Source organism: Onychostoma macrolepis, chromosome 19 (assembly GCF_012432095.1).
Source record: "Onychostoma macrolepis isolate SWU-2019 chromosome 19, ASM1243209v1, whole genome shotgun sequence".
Taxonomy (NCBI): Eukaryota; Metazoa; Chordata; class Actinopteri; order Cypriniformes; family Cyprinidae; genus Onychostoma; species Onychostoma macrolepis.
In genome coordinates, this window is record NC_081173.1 from 9,400,623 (window position 1) to 9,427,900 (window position 27,278).

At 38.4% G+C, this 27,278-nt stretch overlaps 1 long non-coding RNA gene across 1 annotated transcript in view; it reads right to left on the minus strand.

Moving 5' to 3' along the window:
* The window catches only part of LOC131526162 (uncharacterized), a 36,426-nt gene extending 10,495 nt beyond the window's left edge, over positions 1-25,931 (minus strand). The window contains exon 1 of the long non-coding RNA XR_009267391.1: positions 23,993-25,931. This is a non-coding gene — a long non-coding RNA (uncharacterized LOC131526162). The remainder of the gene's footprint in view (positions 1-23,992) is intronic.
* Between the last annotated feature and the right edge of the window lie 1,347 nt (positions 25,932-27,278).

The window sequence follows — 27,278 nt, forward strand, 5'->3', positions numbered from 1 at the left end:
AGAATCCCTGCCGCTGCAGGGCCTGAAACTGGCATGTTTGCATACACAGCATTGCAGCTACCAGCATCAACATAGAAACAGACACCTTCAGGCCTCGTCACTTAACGGTCACAAGTGTGATTACATCACGTGCAGCTTTCAGCAACAGTCCGCACCTCGAATTTGACAGGCTCACTGGTCTGGTCGTTTAACAGGTGAATTGTGTGGCTTCTGTGCCACTGAACATAATGATTGGTTTCAAACAGGTTTTCAAAATAAGCCCCTCATCTACTACTGGTCAGACATACTGTAACCCTGTCCAAAACTCAATTCACAGGTTGAGCCAGTGTTGCTATATACCAAGATGGCTGGGATAAGTAAAATAAAAGAAGTTTTTTGACTGTTGATTTCAGTATGCATATTTGGTCAACAAGCACAATTCCATTTCGGGAGTTATAGCCAAGTGAAGCACATGAAGCAAACACACACACACGTGTGTATATATATATATATATATATATATATATATATATATATATATATATATATATATATATATATATATATATATATATATATATATATATACAGTGGGTACGGAAAGTATTCAGACCCCTTAAATTTTTCACTCTTTTTATATTGCAGCCATTTGCTAAAATCATTTAAGTTCATTTTTTTCCTCATTAATGTACACACAGCACCCCATATTGACAGAAAAACACAGAATTGTTGACATTTTGCAGATTTATTAAAAAGAAAAACTGAAATATCACATGGTCCTAAGTATTCAGACCCTTTGCTGTGACACTCATATATTTAACTCAGGTGCTGTCCATTTCTTCTGATCATCCTTGAGATGGTTCTACACCTTCATTTGAGTCCAGCTGTGTTTGATTATACTGATTGGACTTGATTAGGAAAGTCACACACCTGTCTATATAAGACCTTACAGCTCACAGTGCATGTCAGAGCAAATTCTGCTGCACTTAAGGTTCCTAAGAGCACAGTGGCCTCCATAATCCTTAAATGAAAGACATTTGGGAAGACCAGAACCCTTCCTAGAGCTGGCCGTCCAGCCAAACTGAGCTATCGGGGGAGAAGAGCCTTGGTGAGAGAGGTAAAGAAGAACCCAAAGATCACTGTGGCTGAGCTCCAGAGATGCAGTCGGTAGATGGGAGAAAGTTGTAGAAAGTCAACCATCACTGCAGCCCTCCACCAGTCGGGGCTTTATGGCAGAGTGGCCCGACGGAAGCCTCTCCTCAGTGCAAGACACATGAAAGCCCGCATGGAGTTTGCTAAAAAAAACACCTGAATAAGATTCTCTGGTCTGATGAGACCAAGATAGAACTTTTTGGCCTTAATTCTAAGCGGTATGTGTGGAGAAAACCAGGCACTGCTCATCACCTGTCCAATACAGTCCCAACAGTGAAGCATGGTGGTGGCAGCATCATGCTGTGGGGGTGTTTTTCAGCTGCAGGGACAGGACGACTGGTTGCAATCGAGGGAAAGATGAATGCGGCCAAGTACAGGGATATCCTGGACGAAAACCTTCTCCAGAGTGCTCAGGACCTCAGACTGGGCGAAGGTTTACCTTCCAACAAGACAATGACCCTAAGCACACAGCTAAAATAACGAAGGAGTGGCTTCACAACAACTCCGTGACTGTTCTTGAATGGCCCAGCCAGAGCCCTGACTTAAACCCAATTGAGCATCTCTGGAGAGACCTAAAATGGCTGTCCACCAACGTTTACCATCCAACCTGACAGAACTGGAGAGGATCTGCAAGGAGGAATGGCAGAGGATCCCCAAATCCAGGTGTGAAAAACTTGTTGCATCTTTCCCAAAAAGACTCATGGCTGTATTAGATCAAAAGGGTGCTTCTACTAAATACTGAGCAAAGGGTCTGAATACTTAGGACCATGTGATATTTCAGTTTTCTTTTTAATAAATCTGCAAAATGTCAACAATTCTGTGTTTTTCTGTCAATATGGGGTGCTGTGTGTACATTAATGAGGAAAAAAAAATGAACTTAAATGATTTTAGCAAATAGCTGCAATATAACAAAGAGTGAAAAATGTAAGGGGGTCTGAATACTTTCCGTACCCACTGTATATACACACACATATACATATTTAATGCTTATTCATCATTTTAAACAAATTATACAAGTTAGAGCACTAACCTGAAAGTAAACCTACTTCAAATAAACTATAACTCTTACGCTCAACAAGGCTGTATTTATTTGATCAAAAATGCACTAAATACCGATAATATCAGATGTTCATTTCTTTAATGCATATTAGATATCAGAATGCTTTCTAAAGGATCGTGTGGCACTGAAGACTGGAGTAATGATGCTGAAAATTCAACTGTGCCATCACAGGAATAAATTATATACTGTATTAAAATAGAAAACAGCTCTTTTAGATTCTACTAATATTTCACAATATTACCATTTTATTGCATTTATCAAATAAATGCAGCCTTGGTGAACAACTTGGTGACTACTTTCAAAAACAATACTATCTGAATCTGAATTATTCCAAACACTACAGAGAGGAAAAGGAAAGAAAGAAAGAAAAAATTAAAAACTATAGTGGCATTTGTTCAAACAATTCATTTGATATGTAATATTTAGGTAATTATTCGCAAAAAAAAACAAAAAAAAAAACATGGTTTGCATAGACATGACCCCGAGGGGATTCTGCTAAACTTCTATATTTGTGTTCCTTAGAAGAACATTATGAAGTATTAATGATGACAGAATTTTTGGGTGAGCCATCCTTTTAACTGAATGTATTTCACAGCACTAAAACCAAACATTTCCTCTCTGTGGTAAAGATATTCAACATTTATGCTGATTTAACACAGAAAACTGCAATACCAACAACAGAGGCCGTTACAAGTAATGTTGGCCTTTAACATATGGGTCATATATTATTTCCACTGGCTTTTAAGTTTAATCCAACTCAAGTAATCTAGACTTTTGATCAATACGCTTCACTTGAAAACTTGAAAAGGCAGGTTTCCCACTGTGAATTCACAGAGTGAAAAAACCCTAACTTGCTTATACAAAGAATCATTAATTAAAGAGCATGGGTACTAAATAATTCATGTCTACAGAGGAGCTCCTGCGTAACCCGTGGCGTTAGACCTCAACCTCGCGTATAGCGTATGCCAAACTGTGGTATGCATCTCAAAACTCTTCCACGTCAACACAGCTCAGGGTTGCACAGGAAGTTCAAACATTCCATTACAAAATGCCCTTTGTTGGGGAACAACACTCGGGACCGGTTTGGATGAGCGCCGTAGACTAATGTAGGGAAATTTTCAGGAATTTTCCACGACTCAACAAGCACAATTCCATTTAGAGAGTTCTGGCCAAGTGAAGCACAGATTCATTCACTCATGAATAGCCCATATATAATTTATTTTCACACATAAACAGCATTTCCATCACTCTCCACCAAGCAGTTTATGTTAAATGAGCAATTCCATTAGAATAATGTATTCACAGATAATGTTGGAGCATTAGCATGCTAGCGAAATCGAGCGGGGGGACATGTCTTTGAAGAGATACTCTAATGAAGTCTAACCGAGCCGCGTTCGCTTTAAAGGCAGAAGTCCAGAGCGGAGCAGTCAGTCAGTCAAGTGCGCCCGCGTTGGGGTTCAGATCAATACCCCGACCCACACATCCCTGTTTGCCAAACCCGGCAAAAGGCACCCCACTGCTAGAAAATTAATGAGGATTTTTCTCCCAACATTACCGTTTTGCAGATAAACACATGACAAACTCTAGAAAGAGGGCGAGAGGAGGGAAAAATCTAGTAAATTCTTCATCAAAGATATCCCGCATACCAAAAATAATTGTAATTTTTTGCAGGCCGAAGGGCTAATGAGAGTTGAGAGGAAAGAGATAATCCATTCTATGCCTTTTATGTCTAAGCTTGGATTTATGGATGGGCAGCTCTGAAGGAAGGGGGAAAAAAGAAAGTAATACATATATATATATATATATATATATATATACGCTTTAAGTCCGACAGCACCGACTTAATCTGAATGCTTGAGATTTTCTTGGCAGGGACAATGAACGCAATCAATCATTAGTCTTTAATGCTATGACTCGTACTCAAAGTCTTTGAAACACTGTACGTTCATAAAGTGTTGATGTGGAACATTCATAATTGAATGGACTTGCGATCAATGGCGGTCTGGAGTGTACAGCATACTTAAAGACAGTGGATCGGCTTTGCTGGACTGATTGATTCTCATATTGATTGATTGACTGAAGGCTTCTTAGGCTCTTCAAGCGTGCGTCTGAAGGGCCACTTTACTTACTTGTTAGGACTGTCTCATCCATGGCTTAAAAATAAACAGCTGAGGGCAGCTTAGTGCGTTACTTAAAGCATCAGTGATGAAGATGAGGGCCTTATGCGCAGGCGTGAACATTGAACCATTCCTACTACTTGAAAGGCTACTTCTGTCACTAAAAAATGAATATTTCTGTAAGAAATTAGAAGAACTCCATGTCGTGCAACCAACATGCAGCGAAAAACAAAACAAGATAATTTCACAATTTTATGGCAACATTAGCCAAAATAATTCCCCTAAAACTTCATGACACACATTAATAAATAATTAATATCTTAAATAATAAATACATAACTCATATATATATATTTTACAACTTTTTTTTTTTTTTTTTTTAATAATGTAACGTATTCAAGTTGTAAGAAAAATATGTCATTACTTTTTACTTGATGGTTACATTACTATATGTTATAGATTCATTAAATTGAAAAATTTCATTGAAAGTGGATCAAAAAATATATTTCTATGAAACCAACAGAAACACAAATAAAAATAAATTTCCAAAATCATGGCACATGCATTTTAAACTAGAATCACAATCGTAGCCATTATCTGTCCCTAAAATAGGAGAGGGGAAAAAAGTGGTTGACACAAATGTTCAACAAAGTCCCAGTGCCTCGCTTTAACCCAACCTTAAAATCAGATTGGCTGATGGGATGACAAGGATGTTAATATGTGCAACTGCAGCTATTAGAGAGAGAAATAAATGATCATAAAAAAGTATACTAATGACAAAACCGTAAAAACAGTAAGATCATCTGTCAAGATGCTTTCACATACTGACACGCACATCAGACTGTACGAAACAAAAGCTGTCAGTTTGAGAGACGGGGTGAGGGAGGTTGTCAGAAGAGGATGCTAAGCAAGCATACAAGGAAATGAAATAGCGTCTTGCAGACAGAAGACAAAGGTTGCTGGAAAAAAAAAAAACATCAAACTCTCCCTGGAGGACAAGAACACACACAGGCATCTGAGAAGAGCGGTGACCCAATTATAAAACAACAACAAAAAAAGAGCATTCAATAAGGCCTTGAAAGACAAGCCCTGAGTCCTGAAACATTACAGCCCTTCTTAACCCAGCATGCTAATTGAGCTGGCTTACTTTAAACTTCACTTTCTCCTGAGTGTGCTTTAAATACAGTCTCTCTCAGCAAACTGACATGAAAGGTGACGAGGAGCTGTACTGTATATGCACTTGAAGGAGCTCCTTCTCTCCCTTGCTAATTCTCACGAACACTATCGCTGTGAACTGTACTGTGAAAATTAACATTCGACCCACAAAACACAGTAGAATCTCTGCCTGTACATAAAAAATGGCTCATTTGTTTTAAGCTTTGTTTTAAGTTTTAAGCTTATCCTTAAATGTCTTTATGTCTTAAAGTGTGTGTGTGTGTGGGGGGGGGGGGATGTTAAATATCTTAGTTTTAGTAAAAAAAAAAAATACACCAATATATGGATTATTATGTTTTATGTTTTTAAGAGCTGTCAGATGATTAAAACAATGATTCTTTGTGTTAACATGAATTATATTGAACCTGCTGAAATGTTGCTATAAATATATTTTCTTTTTCAAATGTGCATTCTTATTAATAATAAATAACTATATTTTGGTTCTAACCTGCAGCAGGCTAGTGCTAACCTTCTCATTAACACCATTTTTCACTTACACTTAAAATCATTTTTCCATTTATAAATTAATTTGACAAAATAAAATAGTTTTAATGAATGCAATACCTGCCTTAAAGAAATACAGCAATGTTAAACATACTTATTTATAATTTCAGAAAACAGAAACACATTGATAGCGCTACTACTATGAATATGAATTTTGGCATAAGCATATAAATTACATACAATGAAATGATTGTCAATGATTAAAACTTTCAATACACACAAATAATGTATTGTTCTGATATTATTCATCAGCAATATACAGATTTTATTTCAAGTACTGAAAATACTGAAACTGAAATAAAATTAATTTGAATTAATTTTTAAAAATGCTACAAATGTGCAAGATTTTTGGATATGGTGCTTGATGTTCTGTACAAGGTCACTAGGATTTGTTTTCCCAAAGACCCTGTTCTGTTATTGTTGAATGATAACTGAATTTCCTCTAAAAGAGAAGGACTGGAAATTTTGCTTAGCTGCCTCAACTGCTGCAAAGAAACTTTTAGTTTAAGGATGGAAACCTCCTCATGACCTCTCTATCAAGCATTGGTTACATTCCTTACTTGAGATACTATATTTGGAACTGTCATCAGCACAGACCGATCATGCTAAACCGGTTATGTGGAACAATTGTATATGTTCAGTTTGAACATTTAAACCATTTCTGTTATTTTTGTAGTTATTTTACTTATTTATCTGTATTTTATTTATTTACTTTTCTTTCTTCAAATTCCTGATGTGCAGTGGGTTGGGGGGAGGTTGTGGGGGGTAGTAGTTGTCTGGTACATTTTCTTGTTTGTTGTAACCTATATGCTTTGAAAATAAATAAAAACTATGCTACAAAAGCACATAAATCACTAAAAATGAATAAAAATTTAAATTTTATGTTGTATTGAAATAGAAAAATAAAAGTGAATTCTAAATATTGATTAATACTATAATACACATACAAATATTACTAAAATAACACCAGCCACATTGACTCTTTTACATTTACATACTTTTTTTTTTTTAAATATAACAACACAACATTAATATTTTAAACTGAAAGTCATACTAATACACCATAGTAATATATAGCCTAAAAAAAATTAAAAAAGGCCCAGTCTAAAAGAGACTTTTCACAGATGGACACATTCAGAGTCACACCCCCATAAACCGCTTCTATCCTATAACACATAAACTGCATGGAGCCCTTCATAGCCCTCTCAGGGCACAAACATGTTACATAAGGTGAAGTGAGTGCAGCAGATGCCATTTGGGACACATCTGTTCAGACGGATTACCTACCAGCCACAAACATGGAAAAAATAATACTGACATGTGCTGTGCTGCCATGAAGACAGACAAGGTGAGGCGTTTAATTCCTTCACGGAGACAGATAAAGAGAGGCTGGACTATAGATCAATAAGCGATCCAATCGGGTTTGTGGAATGGGAGAACTTGTATTAAAATCCCAAGCAGTGTCAGAACAGGGATTGCGGTATGGAAGAGCTTAAACCTGAGCTCTGAGCTTATAAGCATGATTTCATCATTTCCCATCAGCTTAGACGGCGTCTAACCGGTGACCTACTCTCAGTGTTTGTGTGCGCGCGTCCCACTGAGCTTTCATAATAAACTCATGATGTCCTCAGATAAATACCTGTCAAAAGCTGGAATTACACATCTCTAAGCAGGTGCGGCTGGGAAAACAGAGCTGAATATGGATGCTGGGTGACTGAAGGTTGACATGAAACTTGCTGATTGGTTCAGGCAGATTAGAAAATTGATTTCTCCGCTTGCCTTAATATTCCACATGTAATCATCTACATCTGGTTTATATAATAGTCATACTCCCACAACTGCTTTTAAATGTGTGGACATTCATAAATTGAAAATGCTGTTGCCTTGAGTTTTTGGACATGCAGAGAGAATCATATAGACATATAAACACGATGATTGAGACGAGACCCCTGCCCGGCATCCAGATGATGCAATGGCAAACCACTGATGACAAATATTTCAAACAATATTACTTGAGTTAATCCAACATCACATGCTAAATCTAAAATCAATCTCCTGAGTACACTTAACTGCAAAGATTATGTTTAGAAAAACAGATGAGCATTAACTGGGAAAGTATGTTGGCAACAAAAACGTTGTTTGTACAATGAGGGATGTAATGAAATGTCAAAATAAGAGTCATGTGACCTGTCTTTTTATGAAAACATGGCTTCCCTTTAAGATTTTCAGATTTTCGAGACTTTTAAATATGATTCCTGCATGTTCTGCATATCGTTGTGTGAATGAATGGCACAGACGCAAAGTTTCATTTACTACACTTATTGATGGACACGTGACGCACATGTAATTCTTAATGTAATACTGCTTCTACAAATAATACAATTATTATTAAACTTGATTTGTTAAGGAATAATCACAATTTTTCTTAACAGTACACCTGTTGTGCAGCACTTTGTCCCCAAAAGAAAAGACCATTACTTTTATGCAGCAAGAACACATTAAATTGATTAAACTTGACAGTAAAAAAATGTAGAATGTCATATTGATTTTTATTTCAGATGAATTTCCTTAATTAAACATAAATAAATAAATAAACAAATAAATAAATAAAATGTACACCAGTTTTGAAAAAAAAAAAAAAAGAAAGTTAATTGCTGTGAACATTGATAATAATAAGAATCATAATTAATAATTGACTAATGGCTACTGAAAATTGATTCAATAATTTAACTTAATATTCATATTATGAAAACCAGTCAATTTATAGTGTAAATAAATGCCTCAAAGATCTGAGATCTTCGCAGTGTATTATATTTATAAATATATATATACTCACACACAGCATAAACTTTGCCTGAACTGTCCAACCTAAACTGTTATTCATCACAATTCTTAATAACACATTTAGAAGCAGCTCAGCTTGTGTTTATATGGGTCTGCTGACTGGTGTCTACGCAGCCTTGTTTGTGTCCAACAACAGAAGAACGTGTGAAATATTTGCCTTTAGTAGGCAGCTGGTGGAGTACAGTATAGCACAAAATGTGACAGATTGCTGAAATATTATTTGGATTACATTAGCTGGCCAGCTTAACTGTCTTTACATCAAATAAATATGGACAGGACATCAAAGATGATTTCAACTCCCCCCAATTCAGAGAATTGGTGTCACATCAAAACAAGAATGTGAATAGACACACACACACACCCCTTCAATCATAATAAAACAACTTTTCAGAGGTAGTAAATCTCTAATCCTGTTGTAGACTACAACTATCAATCACCTACTGGGATAAAGCCCTTGTTTACCATTTTGTCCATATTCCACATTCCATTCCATTTTTTTTTTTTTTTTTTTACATAAACATATATCTATGTGAGCATATACAATGCAATGATAGATCAGAAAATAAACTCTGACAGTGAAAAGAGGCAGCAGAAATGTCTGCTCCATCTTGAATACTGACACATAACCACAGTTATTCATTTGTGGCCTAAAAATATGTCCTCTTTCTTCTTTCAGCTTCCAAATGGCAGCCTCTATAAAAATCTGAATTGTGAGGCTTTTACAGACAGGCACACATTTTCGAACCCGCTAGCAGTCGAGAAGCTGTCATGGTGAACAAGGCACTGCCAACGAAACAAAAGCAAACATTTTGACTGGAGATTACAGTTAGAGGCTTGCTGGAAGTCTGTCACCATGGCAACGCATGGAAAAGGGTTGAATTGCCCCCTCTGTGAGCGCTGAAGATGAAACAGACATTAAGCTAATCCTCCACCTTATTAAAATGTAAAGTCAGCAAAAGAGGAACACACGCCAGCTAAGACCGTCTCAATATTCTCTCCTCCTTCCCACCTCTCAATTTCATTCTGTATGTGCGAATATGTACATGTAGAGAAAGACAACCTCTATGAAAACTAACTTACAGTAGCATTTCATACCAAATCATCTATTATGGTAGCTATGGCAATATGACGACAACTATTTTTCTAAACAAATATGGATGTTCCCTTCTAATTAAGATAACAAGGACACATTTACCGTATTATCTATGGTTTCACTACAAATACTACAGTTAAACTATGATTACTGTGAAAAAACAATACTAAATCCTGAATAAAGGAGAGCCCTTAATGTAGCACTACAGGTTAACATGCGTTCACAACCAATATTTTTTCTACATAGCATTAAATGAGTGAAAACAGAATATTCACAAAGGAAAAATGTAGGGTGATACTTGATTTTATCTGTTGGGAATTGACTGGATTGTAAAAAATGGGCTTTCCACATCAGAATGAAGCCAGATATTGATCCGAGGTCACAGTGGATCACATTTTGGCGAAAGCCCTTGGTCATGGGAAAAGGAAGTACACCTTAGAAAACAGTATTTATTACAGAAATGTAGTAAAACTTGAATGCAATGTATTTAAATATATTTGTAATTACACATTTGTAATGACAAAGTGATGCAATTTAGTACATTTAAAATGAATTAACTTTTAACACACTACACTTATAATTATAGTCAAGTATTTTACATGTGCTTTTTAAAAAGTTGCCAGCCATCACCAGCATTTTTGATCATTTTCCTTCAACACCCCCAAAGCTGGAGCTTTTCTATACCACTTCCTGGATCGACAAGTGAAAACATGGAAAGCCATCAATGGCAGGGAAAAAGTTAAAGTAAAACTTAAGTGTACTTATGTCTGTTAAGAAATGTAGTCATGAATGTGTACTCTCTTTAAGTGTATAGTTTTTTTTACATTTTGCATAGTCTTTTTTCTTTCTTTTTTTTTTGCACTAATCAGTTGTTCCACAAGGTGGCAGTGCTGGCTCCGAGCTATTGTTTCACAGTAGAAAATGAAACTAAAAAGACTGAACATCAACAACAAAATAAGTAGACTGCAACAACAACAACAGATGCCCACATTGACAAAAATGTATTTGTACAAAGAATACAAAGACATTTTAATCGGTCATAACTTCTGGAGAAAAATAGCACAGACATTTGACAAAGATGAATCTTACTAGAGCACATGTGTTAACCGCCTGCATCCGTGTACGCTATCAAATGGAGCATAATTTCAATGACTACGTTTGACTGTATGCATACACTAGTTTATTAACTCACATATTAACTCACAGTTTTGACTTTTTTCCTCAGAATTACAAAAGTTACTAAAAAGAGGTGCTCTACCAACAAAACGCAACCAAAAAATCAAAAAGCCATATGACAACTGAAAAAGACGCAGCGCTCACTCTTGAAGAGATGAAAATTTTATTAATTAAAATTACGTTTCGCCCATTATCAAGGCCTTGATACAAGCGTTGCTTTGGTGACATTTTTGTACTGTTCCAAGGAGATTTACGATCTTTGAACTCCTTTCATCAGTATCTTAATTCTATAACAGGCCACCTTAAATTCACAATGTTATTTAGTGAGAACACTTTGGATTTTTTGGATGTTCGTGTCACCAAGTTAGGACAATTATTGAGTACAGATCTCTTCAGGAAGAAAACAGATAGGAATAATTATTTACATGCCCACAGCTGTCACCCACCCTCTCTCAAAAAAAGTTCACCAGTGAGTCTGCTACATAGAATTAAACGAATTTGTTCAACAGACAGTTTGTTTGAAATTAGGAAAAAGGAAATGTGGAAGAAATTCAAAGAAAAGGGCTACAAAGATAGCTGGTTGGATTGTGCAGAGGAGAAGTTAAAAGTAGTACAAAGGGAACATCTACTCACTCCGACTAATAAAACTCAAAATAATCAAAGGAATTTCTCTGTACAATTTGTTACAACATACACTCCCCAAGCTCCAACACTTTGTAACAGTATACAGAAATATTGACATATTTTACAGTCAGACCCAGGTCTTTCAAAAAACGTTTGAACATCGGCCACATATGTCTTTTCAAAAAGCAAGGAGTTTAAATGTCTCTTTAGTTAAGGCAGATGTTCGCACAAGTCCCTCTAAGTCTCTACCATTTGCAATTCCTCCAGGTAACTATAAATGTGGAAATTGCACTCAATGTCAGTACACCAGGAGATTGAAATATTTTCCACATCCTAGAACAGGCAAAAACATATTTATAAAAAATGGCATCACCTGTAATTCCTGCAATGTCATTTATGCTATACGTTGTCCATGTGGAATGCTGTAGGCTATGTTGGTGAAACATCAAGAGAATTAAAAACTCGTATATGTGAACATCGCAGTGCTATAAGACGTGGGGACATGAGCAACCCAGTAGCACAACATTTTAAAGAATATTCACATTCTATTTGTGAGTTTTTCTACTTTGGTATTGAACAAGTTCATTCAGTAGGTCAGGGAGGTGATATTGTTGTGAAATGTAAATCTAGGGAGACTTTCTGGATTTTTACTTTAGACACATTATTTTCCAGATGTCTCAATCAGGAAATTGATTATGGTATGTTTTATTAATTCTTTGTTTGTCTTTCCTTCTTTTTTTTCTTCCTTAAACTTGTTTGGAAGCCACTCCCCTAATTGGCAGAGTGACACACCTGTTGCTGATCACAAAAATGTTTAAAGCACTTTTTTTTCTCAGAACTGCAAGATATAAACTCACAATTATGATTTTATTTTTCCTCAGAATTGTGAGTTTATATCATGCAGTTCTGAGAAAAAGTAAGAATAGTGAGTTTGTATGACAATTCTGAGAAAGAAAAGTCAGAATTGCGAGTTTGTATCACACAATTCAGAGAAAAAAAGAACTGTTAGTTAAACTGAGCGGCAGAAAAGGCTTCCATACGTCACAGTCTAAATGGACAGATCCACAAGATCAGCATAATGATGTCAGAAGTCTCAATAAATGTGCTGAGAGAAAACAGTAGGGAACATAAGGCCAACAGGAATGTTGAGTGCTCCTTATCTAATACTCAGCGATATCGTCAGCAAAGCTCCTATCTGATGCCCACGAGCCCACTGTGCCAGGAGGTCATGCTAGGCCAGAAAGCTTAGAGGGAGAAATTCAACTCAAACTACTTATCAAGGTCAGCAGTCAGACCAAAACAACCTCCAGCCTGAACTCCATGAGTCTACAAAGCAGCTGTGCTCAAACTCCTTTTTAATCGAGTGAGCGAGCCAGCGGTGCGGTCACCACAAATCGGCAGGGATTTCAGCATTGCTTAGTAGGGCTATCAGGATTACCACCGCCTGTAAACAGTATCCGCTTTATCACACATTGTCACAGCTGTTATCTTCCAGCTCCTGTATGTATGTGTGTGTGTGTGTGTGTGAGCTAGAGTAAGAGGATCATAAAACATAACAGTTCAAAGTGAACTCTTTAAAACAGTTTTGTTTACATGTCTGGCTGTGGTGGTCTGTTCCTCAATGTTTGACCATCAGTGAGTGAATTCAAGCATTCATTTTAGGAAAAACACACAAAGAAAGTACAGACTAGCCAAAACCATCCAGAGTTTTGCAAAAAGTCTCGGATCATTTGAATTTTAAATGTATTCAAATTGTTTCTGTTAAAATACTTGCTCTTACAACTGTACAAAGAACCATAGCAAACAGTAGGTAAGCTATTTTCAGATTGATTACCATAAAAAGTGGCACTATGAGTTATTATTCATACAACATACCCAGAGACAAATATACAAAAATGCAAGCATTAGGGATTTGCAAAACGACACATTTTCAAAATTGACTAGTCGGGGTGTTGACTGAATGACTAGTTGACTAATAGGTCTACAGAGAGTTCACTTTCACGTGACACATTTCTTAGGAGACATTTACATCAGATGCATTCTTGCATCAACATGGTCCCACTCAAGAAACAATACAGCAATCAAAGATGTCTGTCTGAATGTGAATGGCTGTAGCAGCAGTAGCCTACTTTAAATGGGATGAATTTAAAGATGCAAATTTGTCAAGAGAGTTTTACCATGAAAACAGCAAGCTGTCAGCTCGCTAATTAAAATGCTGCTGCTAAAACATGAAACTACAAAAAAATAAAAATGTAGATCAACTTGCCAGTTTCTAGGATAGTCAATTAGTCAACTATTGTGACCCATTCTCATACCCAGAGACCATCATACACAAACACTGTTGTGAGTATCTCAATGCAACTAAAAGGTAGCATGTCATCTATCTTCAATAGCACAACATTTAGATAAAGAAACTTAATGGAAAACTGAAAAGATTTCTGCTCTAAAGTTTTTGAAAAACTGCTGCCTTCAAGTTATGCCACTGTATAAATCTTTGTAATGAGCGGCTTTGTGCTATATTGTGCAAAATACGAGTAAAGTGTGAAATTGTTGGACATATGTTTCTGCATATATTCACATACACCCATGCAGTCTGTGTTATATACAGATCTACCACCATAGATGCTGGCAATTCTTTTTTTTTTTTTTTTTTTAACTTCCTGATCCATAGAGCAATGCTCAGGCACAAGCTTTCAAACCGCCTCCCTGGGGACAAGCAGACACAAACACATAGACATCTAAATCACTACCGCTGCTTTGAATCATCCTGTTCCTTCATCCCCTGTTCCGCACAAATAATCTAAAGCGCTCATTATCCATGGATCTGCAAATCAATGGCAACAATTAATTACCAGACAAATGGACCTCCATTACCCATAGCCATCATCAGAGCAGTCCTCCCTTTTATTAGTTATGCTGATGATAATAAATGTAGACTCATCAGTCAAGCCAAACTCAAAGAACAGCTCCTATTTCCCCAGGGCATCCAGCACAGAAGATCTATAGCTCAGACTGAGTAAATAATGGATGGGACAGAGATAAACATGAAGTCTCTGTGGGTAAACAACTTCGATTACAAGTCCTTCAAAGACCTTCAATGGAGAGGCAGTTGCTGTGGGCATGAGTGGAACCTGAGGTCTTCTGCATCAAACTTTTGATGTAATCCAGAGAATCATTAAACCTCGAGAAAACACTCTTGCCTGTTAAGTTTTGATGGTCTCATACACTTCAAAACCCAGGAGACAAAGTGAGAAACCTGAATAAGAATACAGATTATTTAACTAAATTGGCACTAATTGGTCATTTGATTTGAGCTTCTCCAATAAACATACAAAAAACAATTACCAAAGATCTGGAAAAGCTTGTCTTCTAATCTTATAATCCTGCCAATCATGATGATGCTTACCTCCCCTCACTCTCAAGACCTTAAAACAGAATTTAGTTCCAATGCTGCTGGTTTTCATACATGGAATGGTCCTCATATATCAACTGTATACCTATTGATGACTGTTCAGTCTACTGCTCTTTCATAGTGGACATCCTCCACATATCCACAGTCAATCCCAGTTGGGATGGAGCCAGGTCCACGTGGAAGCGGAGCGACCGGGAACCGAGGCAGAGCCGGCCGAGCAGGAAATAGAGAGTAAAAGACTGCTAGTTTGGCTCCACCTGGTGACCTCTCTTTTTAATCTACAGGTGTACCTTCTACAGAATATCTTAAGGAGGGCCCACGTCTGTCAATTCAGTTGTTGCCACTCATTCTAGTGGCTTCATTGTTGTAGGAACTTACCTGTCACACATCATTATGTGATGCAGCTCCCAAATTGCTTTGGGAGTCACTTTAGTCAAGGTGTGAATCACAAACACTGTGAAAGTGTGAACTGGAGTAAACAGCTGGGGAAAGCATTGGATGAGTGGTTCAGCAGGGAAACCAAGAGTTAAAGTTGAAATACATTTTTGAGTTTTGGGGAAGCCTTAAGACGTAACCTTAAAAAGGGGACAACTTTGACAGGTCACCAAGGGCTTTTAGCATTGCAACAAATTTAAATAGACCACGTAGAGTCCTTGGAATAAAAATGACAAAATCATGTGGTACCTTTAGATCAAATATAATATGGCGGATTGGCCTCTAGAGCCAGAGAAGATTTCCTTTGTGCTGCAATAGGCAATCTCTGCTTCTGGTCATTAAAAGTTAAAGGAGCCCGCAATGATATTTCAAAATTTTGATAGTTTCTTGACACTCTAGACACATGCTAGGCTTTGTGCTACACAGCACTCTTCACCAACCTTCATTCTTTCTACCAATACACACTACAAGCACAACACTACTTTGCGCTTAGCAGGGACAACTGGCTTTTGGTGGGTAAGTCTTGCAATGCATATCTTTCCATCTGGCATCTTGTCTCGTTTGATTCAGCGCCCAAAAGCCTGTTTTACACTCTTCTTAAGGAGTGGAGAAGACTGGATGCTGTTGATTCTGGGTGGTCCCCCTGGAAAAGCGCTTTCCAACATTCTGTTGTGATGTTCACTGGCAGGATCCATGTTTCCATTCCAAGACATTAATCAATGACAATTACAAATATTGTACCTTTTATATGTACTCCAGTCAGTGGTGGCGTTTCACAAAACCGGGCGCAGGGATAATAAATATATAAAATTAATAAATAATAAACCCAACAGCACCCTGAAAGCACTGAAATATGGGGGTCAGTAATTAAACACTGCGTCGTCAGAGTTGGTATTGTGGTTTTATCAGACACTTGCACTTAACATTACATGAAAATCAAGCTCAGATGGAGTTAACAAGGTTTCTGACCAGCGAATGACAGAGATCTGTGTTTTGTCTGTCTTTAGAACGGCTGTATCTGAGTGCATCACATTACGCTTTCATCAACTTAACATTACAGGTTATAATGTTTATTTTAGCTATATGGGCTTATTCAATGGGCTTAGCTTATTCAAACATCAGTTATTTATTTACTCTTGCATTGCGAACAAGCAGAGATCTGTCTCTTCCAGGCTGAGTGCGGCGCTTCATTCTGAATGGAGGCGGGGTGAAGTTACGAGGTTTCGCTGATAGTTTGAGGATCCAATGGCGTTACAAAGTTTTACTGATGAGCTTTTAATTGCTTTTCATTGGTTAAATATTTGTAAAGCCCTCAAACAGACATAAGGAAGACCAATAGCACTGATTTAAAATTATATTAACGAAATATTCTAGAGATTTGAAGTTTAGAAAATAGCCATATGGAAACGCCGCCCCTGACTCCAGTGTTGAGAAATCCAGGATGGCAATTCCTGTGTAGCAAACCTTCAACATAACAGTACAAACCATCAGTCCTTTGGCAAGGAATAGGCCACCGTTTCTGAAACCAAGGTACACTTCCGTTTCTATGTCTGGACTGGAGCCTACTATATTGGGCTTGCCAATGCTCCGGTCTCATTCTTCTCCCATCCCAGTCACTTGACCAAGAGTGAATTGATGATTTACTTAAAAAGGTCCTATGCAGTTTTCTCATTTTGAACTGAATTCTATGGTTCATGCTGTTACTATCTGATGACAAGTTCACATAGACATGCAGTCTTGACTGGAAAAAAAAAACTGTGGTACAATTAAGGATTTTGTCTTGTACAGAGTGGCCCAGTGGGATTTTTTTATCCCAGCAAAAAATTTTAAGCTCAAGCTTTGTTCTTTACTAAACCCTTAAGCTCTCATCTTCACATCTACTTGTATTAAATTCTCCAAACTTAATTTGGCAGCCCTCTCCCAAAATATCCATGTAACCCCATGGAAATGTATTCACTTCATACAGGTTATCAAGGATAAAGCCACCACCGCTACATATCTACTGTACTGTCAGCATATCATGCTACCATACTATGCCACACTGCAGGCGTCTGCTTCAATGGCTCATGTGACTTCGCCACAGCACCATGTTAAATTACAAGGACAGTCCCCTTGGAATGACCTGGGGTTAAGTGCCTTGCTCAAGGGTACAATGGTTATAGAATCTTTATTGTATTTATTTAGCACAGCATGAAACCTGTTTATGGTGGAATTCATTTCTGTAACTTTCACAATGTTGCCATAGAGCAGTACCATAAACTTATTAGAGGGACAAGCCTGGAGCATACTGGAGTTAAGTGACTTGCTCAAGGGCACAATGGTGACTGTTCACAGGTCACGCTTTGTGAGGATCACAGCAGCAAACGTTCAGTTACCAGCCCTGAACCTTAACCACTACACCATAGCACCACTTTGTTAATAAATGGGGGAATTTGAATCTGCAAGTGTTTTGTTATTTGTCCAGGCCTCATGTTTAAAATGCACACATAATTAGACTGCTCTAGATTGGATTCAATGAACATATTTAAAAAAAAGAAGAAACTGGTGTGAAAATATTCTTATATAATTGTGCCTCAATTTACCAGGTTAATTTAGCTAAATTTAATTGGTTAAATGCAGTTAAAAAAAAGAAAGAAGAAAATTAAAGGAACGAATCTTCAAATTCACCTGTACGTATATTTAGCAATGAGATTTTGTTCCATGAAAGCTTGAACAGAACTACTCATAAAAATGTGGTAACAATCTGCCACAGTAATGGGGTACTTCTCAGCAAATAATGATTACATTTGCATTTACATTCATGCATTTAGCAGACGCTTTTATCCAAAGTGATTTATACTGTACTTAAAGTATATGTTTTATCATTGTATCTTGCTGTCCCTGGGAATTGAACCCATGGCCCTGGTGTTGCCAGCACCATGCTCTTTTGTTTAAGCTGAAGGAATGATTCATGTTACCATTAATATGTGATTGATATGTGAGCTATTAAATCAGCATATCATAATTAATTGGATTTATTACATTTCTTATTACACTGAAAACCCTAGAGGATATTATTTAAAAGTTCTGAAGAACATCACACTGACAGCATTGGAAAACGAAACATTTTGCACATGCAAGGTTCATTTACATCCACTGTATGATGCCATATCTACCACAATGCTGAAGTGTATTACAAACATCACAGAATTATTGAATTTATAACCTACATGGCTTTTCTACACAATTCAATAACTATTCTTGCACAATCAGCACCACTAAACAACACACTGTCAACTGCTTTCAGTGTAGTTTCAAAAGGTCCTATATCTCGGGGCTGGCATTTATTTACAAAGGAAGACTTTTTGTGTGTGTTTGCATATCCTCTACAAACAAACACTTCATCTGTCTTTGGGCTTCAAAGTTCCCCGTGGAGAGCAACGGCACCAAGGCGCAGTTTAAAAGAAATGCAGAAGAGAATGCAGAGGGCTGGCTGACAGGCAAACAATTACACACGCTCAATCAAACCCAGGGAACAACACAAATAAATACACATACACACTAATCCACACACCTACTGCATGTGTTAAATGCTTAAAACAACGACAATGAAAGACATACCAAAACATGAAAGGCTTCATTCTCTACGCAGATGAATGTGACCCAAATCTGATCCCCCCCCCCAAAAAAAAACATTTCTATATACAGTATAACTGGCCAAACATTGGTTAAATAGAAGACATTGATCTGAGTGTGTGATCCTCATAAACTGACCCATGTGAAAAACATTCCAAACACCTAAAACGTTAATGTGAATAAAATAAAGAATGATAGCAAATTAAGAATTATTATCAAATAATCAGATGATGATCATAATAATTAAGGTCAGCATGAAATTACGCAACGATAGCTGTTTCCATCCAAAGTTACGAATTAAACTTGTGAGCAAATCCAGAATATCTCAAAAAACAGGTAACACTTTATAATAACTGCACACTATGTGTAACGGGGCTGACGAGATGTGAGACGTGCAGATCCAAGTGCAAGCTTTTATTTACAGGCATGGTCATAAATACAGGCAGGGTCGAAACAATGGCAAACAGGTATGACAGGGACAAGACAAAGAGTAAACCTAGGGCAAGCGTGGGTTGACGATCGGCAAACAGTATCCAATGGGAAAGGCAGAGAGATAATCCAGGGAACACGGGCTAGAATCCAACAGGGGTGCAAACAGTGTCCAAACGGCAAGGCAAGGGTTAATCCAGGGAACACGGGCTAGAAACAAACACGGGAGAACAGGCAAGACTAAGACAACAAAGTGGGCTCCGTAGTAGCTATCGCTAGGAGAGGGATAAGTGCATACAATACTCGGCAGTGAGGGAAAGAAAGTCCAGGGTTTATATAAGGCATGTAATCAGTGTGGCCCTGGCCAAGGCCACTGACGGCCTCCATAACCGTGACAGGACAGGACGAGAGTTCATTGACGGCCTCCATAGCCGTGACAGGACAGAACGAGAGTTCAGGGACAGCTCTTCTGGCTGTGACAGGACCGGACGAGGATTCGTAGACGACCTCCATAGCCGTGACCGGACGGGATGAGAATTCATTGACGGATACCGCTGACACCTCTGCAGGATCCAAGAATTAAATGCAGTGCACCATTTCGAGTATGGGTCACCATACTTGACAATACGTCACGACTTAACTTAACTTGACTTAACTTAACTTAACTAAATGGAGTCCAGTGTCATGGAGTCAATGTGGTGAGTGAGTGACCTCTGGTGGAGGGTGAATGGAAGTTCACAGACCGGATTCGTGACACTATGAATCATTAGTTAAGCATTAGCAAATAGTCAATTCATAAAGCATTGTTCCAACATTAATAGGCATTAGTAAGCAGTTTATAAATACAGCTATAAATATTTTGTTCTTGAGCATATCTATAATGTTTAATAATTGTATTTCATACTTTATTAATGATCAGTTTATCATTTCTAAATTATTACGTTATTTACAAACCAGTTATTTGGGAGTTGTCAGTGGTTCATAAGATAATTTAGTGTAAGTAAATGATTAATAAAGTATTTAAATGTACATTTATAAATCTTATTTTTTAGACACATGATTGTCACGAATCCGGTCTATGAACTTCCGTTCACTCATCACCAGAGGTCACTCGCTCACCACATTGACCCTCACAACACCCATCACACTGGACTCCATTTCCCATCATTCATTGCACTGATTGCACACACGGCTGATTGCACTAATCACACGCACACCTGATCATACGCACACACTGATTACATGCCTCATTTAAACCCTGGACTTTCTTTCCCTCACTGCCGAGTATTGTATGCACATATCCCTCTCCTAGCAATAGCTACTCTACGGAGCCCACGTAGTTTACTTAGTCTTGCCTTGCTTGTTTTCCTGTGTTTTATTCTAGCCCGTGTTTCCTGGATTAACCCTTTCCGTGCCTTCCTGTGTTTCTGTTCCGTTCCTGTATTGTCCTGCGTTTTTCACTCCCCTAGTGTCAGCTGCTTTACGGAACGTTTGTTATTTTCTAGTCTGTGTTTCCCTGTATTTACCCCTGTCTCACTGTTCGGACTCTGTTTATTCCCTTGCCGTCTATTATAGCCTGTGTACCTGGATTATCTCTCTGCCTTGCCCTTTTGGATACTGTTCGCCCATCGTCGACCTTCACTTGCCCTAGGATTACTCTTTGTCTTGTCCCTTCCATACCTGTTTGCCTTTGCTCGACCCTGCCTGTATTTATGACCATGCCTGTAAATAAAAGCTTGCACTTGGATCCGCACGTCTCACATCTCGTCAGCCCCGTTACAGAATACTCGGCCACACAAGGATGCAGCGGCTTTCATGAACAATACTGGCCGGGTATGTACACTGCAAAACTATTATTAGCCCTCAAGCAGGGTATGCGATCACTCAAGGACTTTATCCTGGAATATCTAGACGTTGCTAATAATTCTGATTTTCCAGATGATGTCTTGATCGATTTTTTTTTTTGTGACAGCATTAATCAGCCACTAAAGACTAGGCTTATTTGTGAGGGTCCACGCTCCTCACTCAGTCAGTTTTTGGACTATGTTCTGTTGTGTGTGGGCTCATTATACACTGGGTGTCGCGGATGAGGAGTGCGTCACCGCATCTATGACTGAAATGGTGGCGGCGTCAGACCGCACTCACAAAATGGTGGCCATACCAACCAGTCACGTCATTACTGCCATTCATGAATCAAGTCATGTCACAGCTGCTGTTTTCGAGTCAAGTCAAGTCACCGCTGATATTCATGAATCAAGTCAATTCACAGTTGATGTTAAAGAGTCAAGCCAAGTCACAGCTGATCTTCACGTCACAGCTGCTTGTCCAGAGTCACAGCAGCATGTCACGGCTGCTCGTCCAGAGTCTCGCGAGGCCTTCGCTGATCGTCCAGAGCCACAGCCCGTCACGGCTGACACACCCAGATCATCAAGGTCAGTCTTCCATTATCCCGGTTTAATGTCTAGTTTGAGGGATGTACCGCTGGTGTCTGCACGCGCAGCTGGTATCCCCAAACCCACTCACTCTAACCCTCCTGTTCTTATGCATATTCCCCTGTCCGAGGCACTTCCCCTCATGGGAATCGCTTTGTGTTGCATTTGGGCTGCGTACACCACTGCAGAACTCCCCGAGGTGGCGGCGCCCACTGTAGCTTCTCCAGAAGAGGCGGTCCATGCTGCAGAACCTCCAGATGCGGCAGGGCTCGCGCCGGCCCCTTGTATGGTGGTGGCACCCAGCAATGAACTCTCCCTGTGTCCTGAGTTTACCACTGTAGAACCTCCAGAGGTGGCGGCAACCGCTGCAGAACCTCAAGAGGTGTCAGCGGTATACATCAATGAACTCTCATTCTGTCCTGTCACGGTTATGGAGGCCGTCAATGAACTCTCGTCCTGTCCTGTCACGGCTATGGAGGCCGTCAATGAACTCTCGTCCTGTTCTGTCACGGCTATGGAGGCCGTCGATGAACTCTCGTCCTGTCCTGTCACGGCTATGGAGGCCGCCTGTGAATTCTCTGCCTGTCCTGTCGCAGCCAGAAGGGCTGTCCCTGAACTCTCGTCCTGTCCTGTCACGGCTATGGAGGACGCCTGTGAATTCTCTGCCTGTCCTGTCACGGCCACAGAGGCCGCTCTTGAACTTTTTCCCTGCTCCGAACCGGCCGAGGAGGCTATCTCTAAACTATTGCCCTGTTCTGAACTGACCAAGGTAACACATTTTGAATTGCCTGTCTGGCCAGTCACTGTCTATGAGTCAGATTTTGGACTGTGTGCCCTCTCAGTTGGCACCAGGGAATATATTGATGGACTTCCTGTGTTCCCTGCCTCAGTCCTTGGGTCCGTGCATGCTCTGTCTCTTTCTTGTGTCTCAGTTTTCCCTAGGTCTCAATCTCTGCTGTGTGTTCCTGATCCGTCGTGGGGTTCTCCTGCTCCGCCGTGGAGGTCTCCCGCCTTGTCTGCTCCGCCGTGGAGGTCTGCTGCCCTGTCTGCTCTGCACTGGTGGTCTTCTGCACCACCGTGGAGGTCTTCTGCTCCGCCCTGGTGGGCTCCTGTTCCGTCCTGGTCTCCGCCTGGGTTCTCTGCTTCGCCGGTTCTGCCTGGGTGTCCTGCTCTGCCTCAGTTCCCAGTCTTCCCACTCCCACGTGGACCTGGCCCTCCGTCCCTCCCCCTGTTCCGCTCCTTGGGGGGGGGGGGGCTCTGTCACGAATCCGGTCTATGAACTTCCGTTCACTCACCACCAGAGGTCACTCGCTCACCACATTGACCCTCACAACACCCATCACACTGGACTCCATTTCCCATCATTCATTGCACTGATTGCACACACGGCTGATTGCACTAATCACACGCACACCTGATCATATGCACACACTGATTACATGCCTCATTTAAACCCTGGACTTTCTTTCCCTCACTGCCGAGTATTGTATGCACATATCACTCTCCTAGCAATAGCTACTCTACGGAGCCCACGTAGTTTACTTAGTCTTGCCTTGCTTGTTTTTGCTGTGTTTTATTCTAGCCCGTGTTTCCAGGATTAACCCTTTCCGTGCCTTCCCGTGTTTCTGTTCCGTTCCTGTATACCTTGTAAAGTATTTACAAAGGAGATTTAAAGGCTCATGTATCTTCCACACAGAAAGGTTACTGGTTACAGATCGGCCAGACTCTCTCACCATCCAATCACAGCGCACACCCTCACTATTACTGATTGCACACAACTGCACTGCATCTACACACTCATCAAGATGACTTTATAAGCACACCCCTCACTCCACTCCAGTGTCCGGTCTCGTACATACGAAGTGGACTCTCTATGCTACTCCAGCTGTCCTTTGATGTACTTACCTCCTGTGCTCCTCTCTAGTGTGTGTCTACTCCCAAGTCTCCGTTGTGTCGCCCTGGATTGCTCCATTGAAGTGTGTGCTGTCATCCATTCCTCCTCCGTTAATGCCACGATCTCCTGTAAGGAAAAAAACTCTGATTACCTTCCTCACCAGTACTGTGAAACCTCTGCATGAACATTCCACTTACCTGCCATTGACCCATTTATCTCTGTTGCTGTTAATAAATGCCATCTGCCTTATTCTAATCTTCTGTGTGAGTCTCATTCCGTAACAGATACAGAACACAGAAATATTTTTTCAAGATTAAAAAGATGAAACTGTACAAATGTACACTTGATAAAAAATGGAAAATAAACCTCTACAATTTCATAGAAGAAATAAAATAAAAATTCAAGTGTACAGTTTAATTTTTTTGCATCTTGAAATAAATATTTCTGAGTTCTGTATCCCTCTGTGTTGTGTTTGTTTATTTATTTTTTCTGTTAGGAAGATCACTGAGCCTTTATATCTCCTTTGTAATATATATGCTTATAAATCAAGAACAAGGCATTTACAGCTGTATTTATAAACTGCTTACTAATGACTATTAATGTTGGGACAATGCTTTATAAAGGATGAACTGACTATTTACTAATGCTTACCTAATGATTCATAGCGTGCAGTTATTATAAAGTGTTACCAAAAAACATTTGCGAATAAAGCATCCCATGTGTTCAAGAGAACAAAATCGTCACTTCCTGGGAAACTGGCACATAATATCAATAATAAAATTAAAAATTACTGCAACTAGGGAAGACTGTGGCTCTTTTTTCCCCCTACACAATAAAATGACTTGTGCCTCAGAGCATGCAAATGAAATACAATAACAAATGCTGTCATGTTATTTTGCATTCAGATGTCTGATGTTTGGGAATGCAATCGTTGTTATAAAATGATTATACCAAATCATTTTGATGACAGACTTTGGCTCAGTCATTTCAAAATTATTGCATTTGGGATGGTATACACTTGTTAGTTCAGTTATCCAATCACATGATCTGTTGAGGCAAAGTCACATCAGTTTTCAATGTGCATCAAGGAATTTATTCAGTTAATGTGTTTCCATTGTAGTTTATTTATGTCTTCAAACAGTATAAAAAATGATCCGACTATTGCATGAATAAATGCGCAAGTTTCTTATGCACATTTTTTTGAATTCATATGCAAAATAGGTAGATAGAAACAATGGTCAAAAATGTCAATGGTGAAAAACTTTGTAAACGGATATTCCCTGAAATCCCTGGGTGACACCTCACATTTGAAGGTATTTTGTTTAAATAAGTATGTGTCACGTGTCGGCCTTTCTGAGTTCCTGTTTTCCTTATGTGGTTTGGTTCCGTTTCTCATTTGTTAATTAGCATTCATTGTCCCCACCTGATTTGAATTATGTTGTTTGCTCTTTTGTTCCCATTCATATATAAGTCCTCAGTTCTCCCCTTGTATTTTGTCCGATCTTAAGTTACAACTTAAGTGCAACAAAGACTCAATAAGATAATATATGTTTACTTGAATATTGCACTATAAAATAATGTTTACTGGAGCATTGCACTACTAAGTCTTTTGCACTATGCGCTGCTTCCCACAAAATCTCTCTTCTGAACAATTTAATGTAAAAAAATATATATTTCCTGCACAATTTCATGTACAAATATCTCTTTAGCACTATTTCATGTACAGTATTTATGTAAAGTTCTTGTACAGTCTCAGTTTGTGTATGTGTAGTCAACTAGGTATAGTAGTATTTATAGTATATGTATAGTCAGATGGTTAAACTGTTGTATAGCCCTATTGTGTTTTTTGTTTTTTTCCCCCATATTTGCATTGCTGTATGTGTATCTCATGTCTAACTAGTATGTAGCACCGTGGTCCTGCGAGACACGACATTTCGTTCCACTATATGTCCACACATGTAGCAGAATGACAATAAAGCTCAACTTGAACTTGAACTTATTCAATGGGAAAACTGAGTTGATGCTGTTTCGTTCTCCTGTCTGTCATTTATAATTTTACTACAACCACACACCCATGACAGTATGTTTTTTAAGAGTTTTTGTTTTCAGTTATGCACATTTGGGTTTTATGTTACATCTTCTGTTGTTTAATATATGTTTATTGCATTGTTTTAGTGTCATGTGTGATACCGGTTGGTGATACCATGATGGTGTTTTGTATTTGAGTGAATGACTCTTTGCAGCTTCTGTATACTTCTAGAATTCAGCTTGTAGAAAAGCTACTTGTGATGAACATTTTCATGATTCTTCGTGTGGCTTCCTGTTTTACCATTTGTATAGTAGGTACAAAATAGATTTTAGTAGCATTGTGCATGGTTGGATTTACTGATTTAAATAGCATTTTTCTTGCTTGTAAATTAGATTAATACTGTAAAATGTACAGGTTGTTCTGTAAATATGTTTACATTTTTGTTGTATTTTGTTTTAACAAATTATTCTGGCAACCACAGCTGCCAGGATTTTTTATTTTATATATTTTTTTAAACAAGAGGATTTTGTGTGGGATGTGGAATCACATTGTAAAATTTAAATCATAAAAGTAGGACACATCACTGAAATATCAGATTCAATTTTTTTTCTTCTATTCACAGAATAGGGCGAAAAACTCTGAAAGCCAATAATTTCAATTTTTTTATAATCAAAGGTTGACTTTATATCTCACAATTGCATTTTTTCATAATTTTGGCTTTATTTTTTATTTATCTTTTTAAAAATTATTTCTTATTTTGCTTACACTTTATTTTGATAGTTCACTTTAGACATAATACTAACTATAAGTAACTTTACAACTACATGTCTACTAACACTCAGAGTAGACTGTTAGGTTAGGATTAGGGTTTGTAGAATAAGTTGACATAGTATGTTGTATGTTGTGGACCCATCAAAACAAAGTGTTAGAAGATATTACGCAGACAGTCTACTAATGCTCTAATGACTACTAGTTGACATGTAGTTGCAAAGTTACTTACAGTTAGTAGAATTTCTAAAGTGGAATATCAAAATAAAGTGTTACCCTTATTTCTCACAATTATATTTTTACTTGATTTTAGGCCTTCCATAAAGAAGAAGAAAGAAAGAAAGATATGTAAATGTAGCCAGGAAGTGACAGTAACAAATGGACAGAAATACAGTCCGTAGTTCAAATTAAAATGTAGTCAACATGCAATCACAAAGGTAACTTATCTATATCTTGTAATAGGACAATGCTGTTGTTATAGCAAAAATGTCCAAGTTTTA